Source organism: Benincasa hispida, chromosome 2 (genome assembly GCF_009727055.1).
Source record: "Benincasa hispida cultivar B227 chromosome 2, ASM972705v1, whole genome shotgun sequence".
NCBI classification, from domain to species: Eukaryota; Viridiplantae; Streptophyta; class Magnoliopsida; order Cucurbitales; family Cucurbitaceae; genus Benincasa; species Benincasa hispida.
The window spans coordinates 50971082-50984999 of record NC_052350.1 but is presented as its reverse complement, the minus strand read 5'-3'; positions in this window follow the sequence as shown (position 1 = coordinate 50984999).

Here is a 13918-nt window from a genome sequence, read left to right as displayed (position 1 = left end):
CCAACTCAGAGCATTTATATTATATCTACCTTATTTAGAGCATACTCATTTAGATGGAATATGGTTTCATCCAATGTATTCCCTATTGATATAGGGTTACATTGATACTCATGCATGACATACTTTCGGTTATGTTAGAAATTTTGAACATATTATGACTTGCAGTACCGTCACTACCAAATAAATTATGCTAGTGTTGGGTTAGTATCTCTAATGAACTTTATATTTGACCTTCTTATGATCTATAATACTTTATCAATGATATATTCACTTCATATTCATTTTTCGATCTTCACTATATTTGATTTCTAATTATTTATTTATATGCTTAAATTTATAGTTTATAACATAAATAGATTTGTTTTAAAATTTTATAATATTTTTATAAATTTTTATGATAACCATGATTTTTCCTTGAATATCCAACCATATTTTTGTTGGGAATTTATGTTATTGTGAAAGAAGTGAAAATTTGGCTGGATTTAATGGGTAGAATTGAATTCATCCGCCAAATTTTCAAATTAGATTGAAACGTCAAATTGGATGATGTTTCATTTACAAATTTAACTTTCATATGTGAAGTTAAATTTGTAGTGTCTTCCATTTGAATGGGTTATGTATGATTTTGGTCAAGTAATAACCCAATTGAATTAATTTGATAAATATTTCAATTTTGTATTTATTTGATTTTTTTTTTTAATAGATACAAAATAACTAACCTACAAATAGCAACTTGGTTCTTCATTTGGGGTATCTCATTCCAATTTGAAGAGTTTTATCATTTTTTTTCTTTTTTTTTCTTTTGAATTAAATTAAGAGTAAATATTCAAGAGTTCTGCTAGATTTAAATAGTTTGAGGTTGTTGCTCTTTTGGATTAGTTGTTGTAACCTATTAAGACAATTAATGTAGTTTGCTTGTAATCAGTGCAAAGCGAATTCAAAACAACGCTTATCAAAAATGTGTCACGGCTGAATGTTGATTCTTTCGTTAGATACTAAGGTTTATGGTTATTTCCATTTACAAGCCTTATTATACCATTTGAATTACTTTTGCTTTTGAAAATTATTATCGCATATTTAATGATATATGTGTAAATCTGAACTATCTTTATTTACATCAATATTGTTGTTTTAGTACCTACTTGGAAGCTATTTAAAAGAACATTTTTGAAATGATATTTTTAATTTTTTTTTTACTTTTAGAATTATTGTTAAAAACTGTAATAATTTGGTAGTCCATAAAGAATCTTGTTATTGTATATTCGAAGTTGGGGGTTTGATTCCTCCCACTCTACATATTGTTCTAAAAAAATTAAAAGATAAAAATAAAATAAAAAAAAATCACTATAAGTGCCTAGTTGCTTAAAGAGAATCCGGGAATGCAAATACCCGAGTGAGAAAATCACTAAATGCTTCCTTTAATTTTTATAGAAAAACTACTTTTAGAAAGAGTTATTCCTTAAATAATAGAATAAGAAAAAAAAAACAAAATATTGCTAATCAAAAAGACATTTTTTTTTAAATTGAGAAAAAAATAAAAAAATAATGATCACAAAGTTTTTACATTTTTTTTTTTTTATATTGAGAGGCTTAATTATAATTTTCTTAAATATAAATTACCTTATTGTAAAAATTTATTAGGAAGAGTAGAAATGATGGTTTATTCCCCAAAACAATGGACGTTTTTAAATAAAGAAAAATGAAACAATTTTTTTTATAAATATAGCAAAATATCACTGTTTATCAATGTTCAGTGATAGAAGTCCATCGCAGTCTATGACTAGTAGAAAATGACATTTTGCTATACCTGAAAACATTTTCAGTAGTTTTACCATTTAGAACAATCATCCTCAAAACAACTCTCAATCCTTTTATTTAAATAAATCTTCTTGACAAGTAAGAGATTTAATTATTAGTCGTTTAATGGGTTGCTTGCAAACATAAGCTTTTGAGCCAAACTAATTGAAAATATAACATTAACAAAAAAAAACTTACAAATATGGCCAAATTTAAGTCCAGCCCATAGAAAAAGACTAAAAAGCCCATGAAAATGTAATATGCTCACGATTCACGATCAAATCCTGCATTCTCATCCATCGATTAACAATTCGATGATTCGGAATCCGTGTTCTTCTTCCAAAGCCAATCGACGATTTGTATCCATCGACAATTCAGCTTTCCATCCATCAATAGTTGTCTAATTTTTTCCTTTTTTTTTTTTATTTGAAAAACCCTAACCCCATCGATCTTCTTCAAACAGCGATGCCAAAACCTTTACATTTGCCAATCGGCAAAACCCTAACGTCTCCGTTTAACATCTGTCATCGATGAATCTGCTTCCAACGCAACCATTTCTGTTTCCATTCATCCATCAAATATTGAAGGGGACAATCAATCAATACTTGTAAAATAACACTGAAATTGACCGCAGAGTCACATTGAAAGGTAAGAAAAAACGTAGTTTCATGACTGTTTTTTTCTTTTCTGTTGTTTAGTTGATTGATTGTTGTTTGTGTACTTTAAACTTCGAATGTGTTTCTGTTTGGGTTCTATCGACGATAGATTTTTGTCACTAATAAACTTGAAGAATGTTGAATTTTTTTTTTGTTTTCCATGAAAGGTAAGTTGTTTTTGTCTTTGGTGTTATTGATTAGAGTATATTAGTGATAAGTTTCTATCATTGATATACTTAATGTTGAATTTATTTTCATGCAACGTAAGTAAATGCATAATTTTACTGCTGTTTATTTATTTTCTTTTTTTGTTCATTAGAGTCTATCAGCAATAAGTTTCTATCACTGATAGACTTGAAGCATGTTGGATTTATTTTTCATGAAAAGTAAGAAAAAGTGTAGTTTCATTTCTGTTTAGTTGATAAACTATTGCTAGCATGCTTTTAGACTTCAAATATGTTGTTGGTTAGAGTCTATCTGTGATAAGTTTTTATCACTGATAGACTTGAACTGGTGAAGTCTATCAATGATTGGGTTATCACTGATAGACTTCATCACTTCAAGTCAACAAATGACAGAAGTGTATTAGTTATAAGTTTATCACTGATAGACTTCACTACTTCACGTTTATCAGTTATTAGCTCTATCACTAATAAACTTGAAGTGTTTAGTTTGTTGATTGATGTGTTCATTACTATTTTAACAGATTAATAAGTGAAAAACAATCATGGAAAGCATTGTTGCTTTCTTTCATGTGTATTTGATTTTGTGTTTTTATTCTATAAAAATATTTTGGCAATTTTGTACTTTCTATTGAAAAAAGTTCCTAGACTGAAACAAGTGGTATTCTTTAATTGGTCTTGAAGTCTATCGCTAATAGGATTCAATGACATTACTTCACATTGAATTAGAAGCAAATTGAAATATATAAACTATTGAGAAAATGGAGAAAAAAAAGCTTCTATATATCTCAAGTAGAATGTAACGTTCTTATGAACAATATAATAATCACACCCATGGTAAAAATGGTAAACCTTACAACATTATAAATTGGCAACAGACATGTTCATATCTATAAAAATCACATTAATGGGAAATTTACACGTTCGACGGTTGTGACCAGCATAACGATAACGATTGCCCTATGTTTGACTTTTTTGCTCACCAATTGATAATATTCTTTGTTTTCGAGGTCGGCTTGCTAGATGCTTAACAACTAGAGGTAATATATTCATGTCAATCCCTACAGGCTTCCAATTAGCAAGGTTCCCAATTGGACGAATAGAACTAGCATAGCACGAAATCAAGCTACTTGACAAGAAATACTTAGGAACAAAATAGTAAATTCCATATTGCACCCACGAAGAACAGCAAGTGCGTGGACAAATGGAATTTCATCAAGATCCCAAACACGATAAGTGCAAGATTTGGAATCTAAATTTACCATAAATTGATTGTTGTCATCAATTACTTGAAATTCAACATCATTAATTGCATTAACCTGAGAAAAAATGACACATAGACAACAATTTAATTAAGATCCAACTATCTAAGTCTATCAGTGATAGAAGTCTACCACAATATCGCTAATAGATTTTGCGATATTGGCCACGAAAACAAGTAACTCTTACCATGAAGCTTCTTGATATCTGATGTTGTGTTCGTAACTTTCCCTTGGCCCAACTAATCAAAACAGTTTTCATACAATATGCAGCTTTACTTTTATCATAAAGCATTTTTGAAGTAATTGTCTGATAGAGTCGAGTAGTGATACTAGAGGTAAATCTTTAATCTCTTTTAGAACCGCATTTAAGGATTCTAAAGTGTTTGTAGTCATCATCTAATATCTTCTCCTTCTATAGTACGCATGAGCCCACTTCTCAAAACCAACCTTACAAGATAGTCTCATATGCTAGGATATATAGCCTTCATCCATCTCATATTCAACTCAAAATCAGCAACAATATATGCTTTTCCACATCTACAAAACATAATATCAATAGAAGAGTCCTTATATGTCAACTTCAAACTTCTTAAAAGGTGTTCCAAACTGATGAAAAATAAGAAAAGAAAGAGACCAACATACAGTTTACGTGGAAACCCTAGAATAGGGAGAAAAACCACGATACAGACCTTTTTCTTATTATTTTTAATTGATACACTGAATACAAAAGAACATGGTGAATAAATGGACAGTAGAGAGCCCTAGGGTAGGAGACAATTACAATAATACCCCTAGGGAAAAACCATACTTTCAACACTCCCCCTCAAGTTGGTGCATAAATATCAATAAGACCCAACTTGCTAATACAGTAGTCAAAATTTGGTCTAAGTAACCCCATGGTGAGAACATTTGCCACTTATTGACTTGAGGGAATATAGAGGATGCAAATACTCCCATTATCCAGTCTTTCTTTAATGAAGTGTCTGTTGATCTCTACATGTTTGGTCCTTTCATGCTGGACTAGGTTGTTTGCGATGCTTATTGCTACTTTATTATCACAAAAAAACTTCATTGGAAGCTTACTATCTTAGTAAAGATCAGACAACACCTTATTCAACCAGATTTCTTCACATATCCCTAAGCTCATTGCCCTGTACTCAGCTTCAGCGCTACTCCAAGCCACCACTCCCTGTTTCTTACTTCGCAAGGTGACAAGGTTACCCCAGACAAAAGTGCAATACCTAGAGGTTGACTTTCTATTAACGACAGAGCCTGCCTAATCAAAATCGGTATATGCTTCAATAGTCCTTTTTCTAAACTTCCTGAACATCAAACCCTTACCAGAAGTCCCCTTCAAGTACCGAAGAATACGCTCAACCGCAGTCATATGCTCCTCATAGGGAGATTGCATAAATTGGCTTACCACGTTTACTGCATATGAAATATCTGGTCTTGTATGGGACAGGTAGATCAACTTTCCAACCAACCTCTGGTACCTTTCCTTGCTAACAGAAACTTTGTTGTTTATAACACCAAGTTTTGCATTATACTCCATGGGTGTGTTAGCGGGTTTACACCTAGTCATGCATGTTTCTTTGAGCAAGTCCAGTGTATATTTCCTTTGTGATACTGAAATACCTTCCCTTAATCGAGCCACTTCCATTCCAAGGAAGTATCTCAGCTTACCAAGGTCTTTAATCTCAAATTCTCTGGCCATTCTTGTTTTGAGCCTTGTAATTTCACCCTCATCATCGCCAGACAGAACAATATCATCAACATACACTATGAGGACGACAACCTTCCCGAAGTCGGACTATTTCGTAAATAGTGTATGATCTGAGTGCCCTTGTTTATATCCCCGTGCTTTAACAAATATGGTGAACCTATCAAACCAAGCCCTTGGAGACTGTTTCAATCCATATAATGACTTTCTCAGTCTACAAACCCTGTACTTGAACTGACTCTCGAATCCAGGAGGGCTCATATAGACTTCTTCTTCAAGTTCTCCATTCAGAAATGCATTTTTAACATCTAACTGGTGAAGTGGCCAATCTTTGTTTATAGCAATCGACAACAAAACCCGTATAGTATTGAATTTGGCCACATGAGAGAATGTTTCAGAGTAATCAACTTCGTAGGTCTAGGTGAAACCTTTAGCAACCAGTCTGACCTTATATCGGTCAATCATCCCATCTATTTGTATTTTACAGTGAACACCCATTTGCATCCAACTGTCTTGTGCCCTTCAAGTAAAGGCACCGTTCCCATGTACCATTTTTCTCAAGAGCCCTCATTTCTTCCAAAACACCTGCTTTCCATTCAGAGGTCTCCATTGCTTCACGAATACTGCTTGGGACCATGATAATGTCCAAGCTGGTAGTGAGAGCTTTAAATTCGGGAGACAGATTACTACATGTCATGTAGCTGTGCATAAAGTACTTTGCACATGAACGAGTACCTTTCCTCAGTGTTATTGAAAGATCGAGAAAGGCATCATGATTTTTCAACTCTCTAGGTTTCTCAGCATGCTCGGTCACCTGTATATCAAGGATTTCAGTAGTATCTTCCATTTCCTTATCACAAATTGGACCTTTCCCTTTACTACTATAATTCTTAGTTGTTTCCTCATCTATCACATTTTCAGTATTGCCACCTCCTTCATCCTTATCTTCCCTACACTTATCAGTCTCCATACATATATCAACATCATTAGTTTCAGGAATACACGTACCTAGACCAGATGTAGGGTCTGATTCATGGACCAGAGCCGGCTGTTCAACAAGTGGCGTCCTTTCCTTTCTAAGGTTCTTTCTATAGTAGGTTATTCAAGGAATCTGGTTGGTAGGAAGGACAGTACAAAATTTTTCAGAACTAGGAGAAAGAATCGGGGCGGATTCCCCTAAAGGGATATCATAGGAGGACCAGTTAGGCTCTTCACTCAAGCTCTCCCCCTGAAGATGACTAATGGGGAAGAAGGGCTGATCTTCAATGAAAGTAATGTCCATGGAGAAAAAATACTTACAAGAGGACGGATGATAGCATTTATACCTATGTTGGTGTAGAGGGTACCCAACAAAAACAAATTTCTGAGCACGAAGGGTGAATTTTGTGCGATTTAGGCCATGGGAGTGGACAAACGCGACACAGCCGAAGACACAGAGGGGTACATCAAAAATCAGATGAGTAGTCGGAAAGGATTCTTTGAATAGGTCCAAGGGATTATGAAAGTCAAGTACACGAGAGGGCATGTGATTAATGAGGTGAGCTACTGTAAGAATGGCATCTCCCCACAGGTAGGACGGAAGAATGGCATACAACATTAAGGACCAGGCAACTTCCACCATATGACAATTTTTACGCTCGGCTACTCTATTTTGTTCGGAAGTATAAGCACACGAGCTCTGGTGGACAATTCCCTTAGACAAAAGAAAGTTATGGAAAGGGGTGTTAAAGAACTTTCGTCCATTATCACTCCTCAAAATCCCAATATTGGCATGGAACTGGGTTTCAACCATGGTATAAAATTGTTGAAAAATGGAAGACACCTCGGACTTATCAGCAAGTAAGAACACCCAAGTGAGGCGTGTGTGGTCGTCTATGAAGGTGACGAACCAACGTTTACCAGTGGAGGTAGTAGTAGGTGAGGGTCCCCAGACGTCACTATGAATGAGGGAGAAAGGACTGGACGGCTTATAAGGTTGAGAATGAAAAGTAATACGACTTTTTTGGCCCAGATACATACATCATAATTTAGAGACGCTATATTAATATTGCGGAATAAATGCGGAAACAAATATTTCATATATTGAAAGTTTGGATGTCCTAAATGATAATGTCATAACATAAAGTCATTTTCGGAAGTAGAGAAATTTAAATACATAAAACCAGTTCTATGATCCTCCCTAGAAGAAGCATCGTCAGAAAGGAAGTAAAACCCCCTATTGTGCCGGACAGTGCCAATCATCATCCCCGACTTCTGATCCTGAAACACAACAGAATATGGTGAGAAAATGGCCTTACAATTCATATCACTTGTAATTTTACTGACCGATAAAAGATTATATGAGATTTTAGGCACATGAAGTGTATCATGTAGTACTAAACCATCAAAAGGAAAGGTATTTCCTTTCCCTGCAACTGGGGTAAAAGACCCGTCTACAATTCTAATATGTTCATTTCTCGCACTCGGACAGTATGAAACAAACAATGCTGAAGAACTGGTGAGATGATCTGTGGCCCCTGAATCTACAATCCAGGGTTTCTTACCATTAATGCTAATAAGGCCAAAAGATGGAAATGTACCTTATTATGCAATGGCACTCACCCCGACAGCACTCAAATTGGTCTTATTATCTGCTAAGGTCTGATGCTGTGTATTCTCATTAACTGAGTCACTTACGAGTGCATGCCCAAAGTTTGATTTGTCATGTGACTGTTGTCTCCTACTGTTTGGGGGCCTGTCGTGCAGCTTCCAACATTGGTCCTTCGTATGGCATGCATTCTTACAATGCTCATCAAACATGGTGTGGCCCCTTTACAATGTCGGAGATCTTGGAGCCTTTGTAACAAAGGTTGATGCATCAGTGGAAACAACCACAGGATTGTTCATAGCATGTGATCGATCCTCTTCCAATCGAACCTCTGAACAAACTTCTATAAGAGAAGGAGTAGGTCGTTGACCCAATATGCGACTCCGAACACTCTCAAATTTTGGGTTCAATCTAGCCAAAAACACATACACCCTATCCACCTCTTCAAGTTTCAAGTACTGAGCCCCATCTTGTGCGCAATTCCAGACAATCTCTAGGCAAAGGTTCATCTCTTACCAATACACTGATAATTTATTAAAGTAGGAAGTAACATCCATGGCCCTTGTTTATACTTATGGACCTGTTTGTGTAACGTGTACAACCAAGATGCGTTATGTCGCTTTGAGTATATATCCCTGGCTGCCTCTCAGATATCTCTAGTAGTTGTTGTATTCAGTAAGGGTCGGCCAATCTGTGGCTCCATACTATTGATGAGGACAGACCGTAATAGAGAATCCTCCCCTTTCTAAATTCTTTCTTGGGGATCGCCTGAGATAGGTTTCGAAATTTCTCCTATCAGATACCCGAATTTGTGCCTTCCTTCTAGGGCCATTCTAATCGACTGGGACCAGGAAAAATAATTCTCCCCATTCAGTTTTTCTTCTACTAGAAATCCTGCAGTATTTCCCATTGAACCAGTTAAGTAAGTTGTATTGGGCAAAATAGAGAACAAATTTATCGAATTCTCTGTGGTGACTAATTGAGGGTTTGGGCCAAGGGCCATTTCCAAATCTGAAATCTGTATTTAAAGATAGGTCAATTTGCGTCGAACATCATTCAGGTATTGAGCTAAACCACCATGATTCGGTGCAGCTGGAAAAGAGCCTTCGACTAACGGTTGGTTGGGAGCAAAACCAACTAGGTATGCTGGAATCGGGTCGACCGATGGCTAGTTGGGAGCAGAACCAATTGGGTACGCTGGAATCGGGGTGTCGGCCAGAGAGAAACTAATCGGAGGTTGCAACGCTTGGAAAGACTGCTGTGGCATTGGGTCGGCAGCTCAGATCCGTACCTGGGAGAAACGCGGTTGGACAGAGGCAGAATTGATTGGCTGGGTCAGTTCTCCTCAGGTCGGCTCCCGAAGCGATCGCGGCTGGGTAGAGAAGGGAATGGTCGACGATTCGTGCGACATGGTCGGCGCGAACGAAGGTCTTTGTGGCTCGATCTCACGATTCTGTCCTTTAAAGGGACCTCCGATCGATGTCGATGGCGCCCCCTGTGGTGGCTGGACGGTGGCTATGGTGGTTGGAAGAAGCTGTGGTAGGGCAGATTGAAGGTATTCTTTTACAGCTTCTTGGGATAAACAGGTTTTATGTCCATGATTGGAGCTTCATCTATAGAAGATTTCAGTGGTTGGTTCTCGTCAATGACGGCTAGGGTTTCGTCGCCATGCTCTGATACCATGATGAAAAATAAGAAAAGAAAGAGACCAACACACAGTTTACATGGAAACCCTAGAACATGGAGAAAAACCATGATACAGACCTTTTTCTTATTATTTTTAATTGATACACTGAATACAAGAGAACAGGGTGAATAAATAGATAGTAGAGAGCCCTAGGGTAGGAACCAATTACCATAATACCCCTAGGGAAAAACTCTACTTTCAACATAAATAAACACAATATTCAACAGTTGGGAGAATGTTTTGAACATATTTTGGAATACTTAAATGTCGATAAGATATAATAACTAAACCTTCTCGATCCCTTAAACTTTTCTTTATATTCTCAAAAGACTATTTCCATGATGCATCATTCTCGAAGTCTACAATACTAAAGGAAAAAAGAAAAATCTGATTGTTACTATCAATTGTTGACGCTTTCAAAAGAGTTCCACCATATTTACATTTGAAAAATGTGTCATCAACTGATATATTTGGCCTATAGTATTTCCACCCCTCAATACATGATCCAATTTCCATAAAACAATACTAAAAATGTCCCCCAGAATAAACTTCATACGTAGTGAATGAACCTACAATAATAAATATATATATATATATATATATATCAAAGAATAATTACATGTTGTTTTACAATAGATCTATCACTGATAGACTAAATATCAGTGATAGACCAATGATATGCTCATTTACTATAAGACCTATCACTAATAGACCAATATCAATGATAGACCATTTCGGTTAAACAAGTCTATCAAATACTGATTACATACTTATTGAAAGCTTGATTGATGATATATAAAGGATATGAGAAAAAAAAACTGGATCCATTTCTTTCAGCTTCGTAAAAAAATTAGGATCAAGGCATAAGATTCCTTTGCATCACCATTCAATGACTTCATAATGTATTCTTTTGCCCTCCAATCTTTATAGTAGCTAACATTTACCTCAAATTTAGTATGCATGTGAATCATAATATCATCCAGAGTCAAACAGTCACAAGGGCTAAAATCTTTTATCATATAACCACCAATCAATGATGAAGATGCTTGTCTATGAGAAGTTTGAATAGCATTTATAGAACAACTGTGATAAGCAATATACTTCTTAAGTTTTTATAGTTCCCCACCCTTATAACGAGATGCACGAACGTACCATTAACACAATTGATTTAGAATTTGATCTCACAGTCTTGAATTCAAAGTTGTTCTTTATAGCTATGTAGTAAAAAGACTTTGATACTATTTCCTTACTAACAAACATATCCTTCTATTTCAAATCAAATGTAAAGGACAAGCCACTAATATGAACATCCATTAGAACGTTGAAATCATCATCAATTGGAGGAGAAAAAGATACAACACATAGAAAATTATCAGATTCACTATTGAAAACCCCTTCTAAAAGCATATTAGTGGCATGAACAACTGAGTGGATGTCCTATACTTTGTTCTTTAGGTAAAATAAAAAAACCAAGCAACTTCGTCATCGTCATGAATGTCGACCATAGTTTGAATGCTATTGATACCAAAATCCAATAAGATCAATAATTGTATTGAAGAAATAAATGCATCCAATTGAATTTCCTATAATATCAAACTCAAAAAATTCTCAAAATACATAATTTCATCGACCAATACGTCTTTAGTCTTATAATTCAAGTAATTATATTTATCATCTCACTATCCACTATGAAACACCACTATTACAAGCTTAATCATATTTTCAAATCACTGCAAGAAATACAAATTAAACTCATAACATTGATAAACTAGTATAATAAATAGAAAACAGTATCTATCAGTGAAGGACTAATATCATTGATAGACTATGATACATATCTATCAGTAGACTCATATTAGTAGACTAATAACAGTGATAGGAAGTTCATGACTGATTGTAAAAGAAAATCTAAACATAAACCAAAACATAAATTAACTCATGAAGTTTCAAATGAAAAATTAAAGTAGATGAAACTTGTGGATAATCATCGACTAATAACATCAAAATACTTCAACTAAACATCAATGAAACCTAAAACAGTATAAATTTGAAATAAATTTTAAGCACCTAGATGAAACCAAACCCAAAAACTGAGGAAGAATTGCAACCTAGACTTGGCAAAAAGACTCGCACGAGCAAAGGATGAAACAAATTTAGATTAGAAAACTGAGAGGATGAGAAAATACCAAATCATGACTAGAAATAGAAAATCATGAATAGAAATATCAAATTGTGAGTAGAAAACTGATTAATTATTCCTTTCAGAATCGCACGAGGAAGAATGAAAAAGACACTGAAAATCGTGCATGAACTTGAGGAAAAAGAAAAGAGAAGCAAGCGGGAGAATAGTGAAGACTACCTCAAAATCGATCATGAAGAAGACGACAAAAACAAAAAAAATAAAAGAAATACACGCTACCTTAAAAGCAAGCATCAAGAAGACGACAGAGACCCAAAAAAATCGAAGAAACACGGGCATGAAGAAGACAGACGAGAGGAGGGTATTTTAGGAATAAAATAAAATTTTCAACCGAATATTACAAAATATTCCATATATGCAATTAATTTTTTTTAAAAAAAAGATATATGTTTATTTATTTATAATAAAAAAACGCCTGCCACAAATTTCTTAAATTATTATTAGAAGTTAAACTAAGATCATAAATATTTCGAGGAGTTAATTGAACTCATTTCACTTAAATCCAAGCATGATAATTCATAACCCAAAACCATTTTTATCTCTATTCACACATAGATTTTCAAAATACTTCCATTGAAGATACATAGTTTCAAGATTTCCTTAATTTTGAAGGCAAGTAAATGGTGAGAGAATTGATTTTTTTTTTTAAAGGCCACGTGTCATTATTCGAGTGGAGCCAGATGTCAAATGGGCAATTGATTAATGAAGGTTGTCTTGTTGCTTTCAAAACATAACAAAATTTTGGACAATTTCCTTTATAATCAGTGTATAGTAATGGATAAGAAGGAAAACATTTCTATGTCATTCCAACTCATGCAACCTAAAAAGAGAGTTGAAAATTTCTTTGCCTACTTGTGATTAAGTTGATGTGATGTTACAATAATAGAGTTAGTGTTCTTAGCCTACTGAGTTCAAGAGTATGTAAGAATCAATATATTTGTATATAACTTAAATTTTTACCAAATTAAACTTGTGTGTTACTACGTATGTGACATAATCTCTCGAATTAAACGTGTATAGTAAGAATTTAAGTTTTCATATTCTCATTCTCATAATAAATTTATACGTAAAATATCCCAAAAAAGTAGCTTGAATATCACTCTAAAGATTTATATTTTAAATAATGTTAATAATAAAATGTTTTCTATAGATATACTTTTTAAGATTTTATTATGTTGCATAACTATTGGTGGTGAGAGATTGAATTCTTGACCTTTTAAAAATTTTGTTGAGTGTCTCTCATAGTATTTTTAAAGTAAGGGAAAGTATCCCTTTGGTCCTTAAATATTAAGTTTAGTTTTCATTTGATTCCTAGGTTTCAAGATGTTACAAATTTAATCCTTAATTTTTTTAGTCTAGTTTCAATTTAGTCCCTAGATTTCAAAATGTTACAATTTTATATTTGAGATTTGAGTTTTGTGTCATTTTGGTCCCTAGATTTCAAGATTTATACTTTAAACCTCGATTTTTTACTAAATACACGCTTTATGTCTTCAATATTAATGTCTATTAATTAATTTAAAAGAATTATAATTAATTAAATTTTATTATTTTTCATCATTATTAAAATTAAATTTAAAATTTCACTTAATAATTTTTTAAAATTAATTTATCGACATTAACAGTACACTAATGACTAAAAATAAGTATTTAATGAAAAATCAAGGTTAAAAGTGTAAATCTTGAAACTAAGAACCAAATTTGCATAAAATAAAAATCTTAAAGGAAAAATTGTAACACTTCGAAATCTAGAGATTAAATTGAGATTGGACTCAAAATGTATAATATTTTGAAATTTAGAGACCAAATAGAAATTAAATTAAA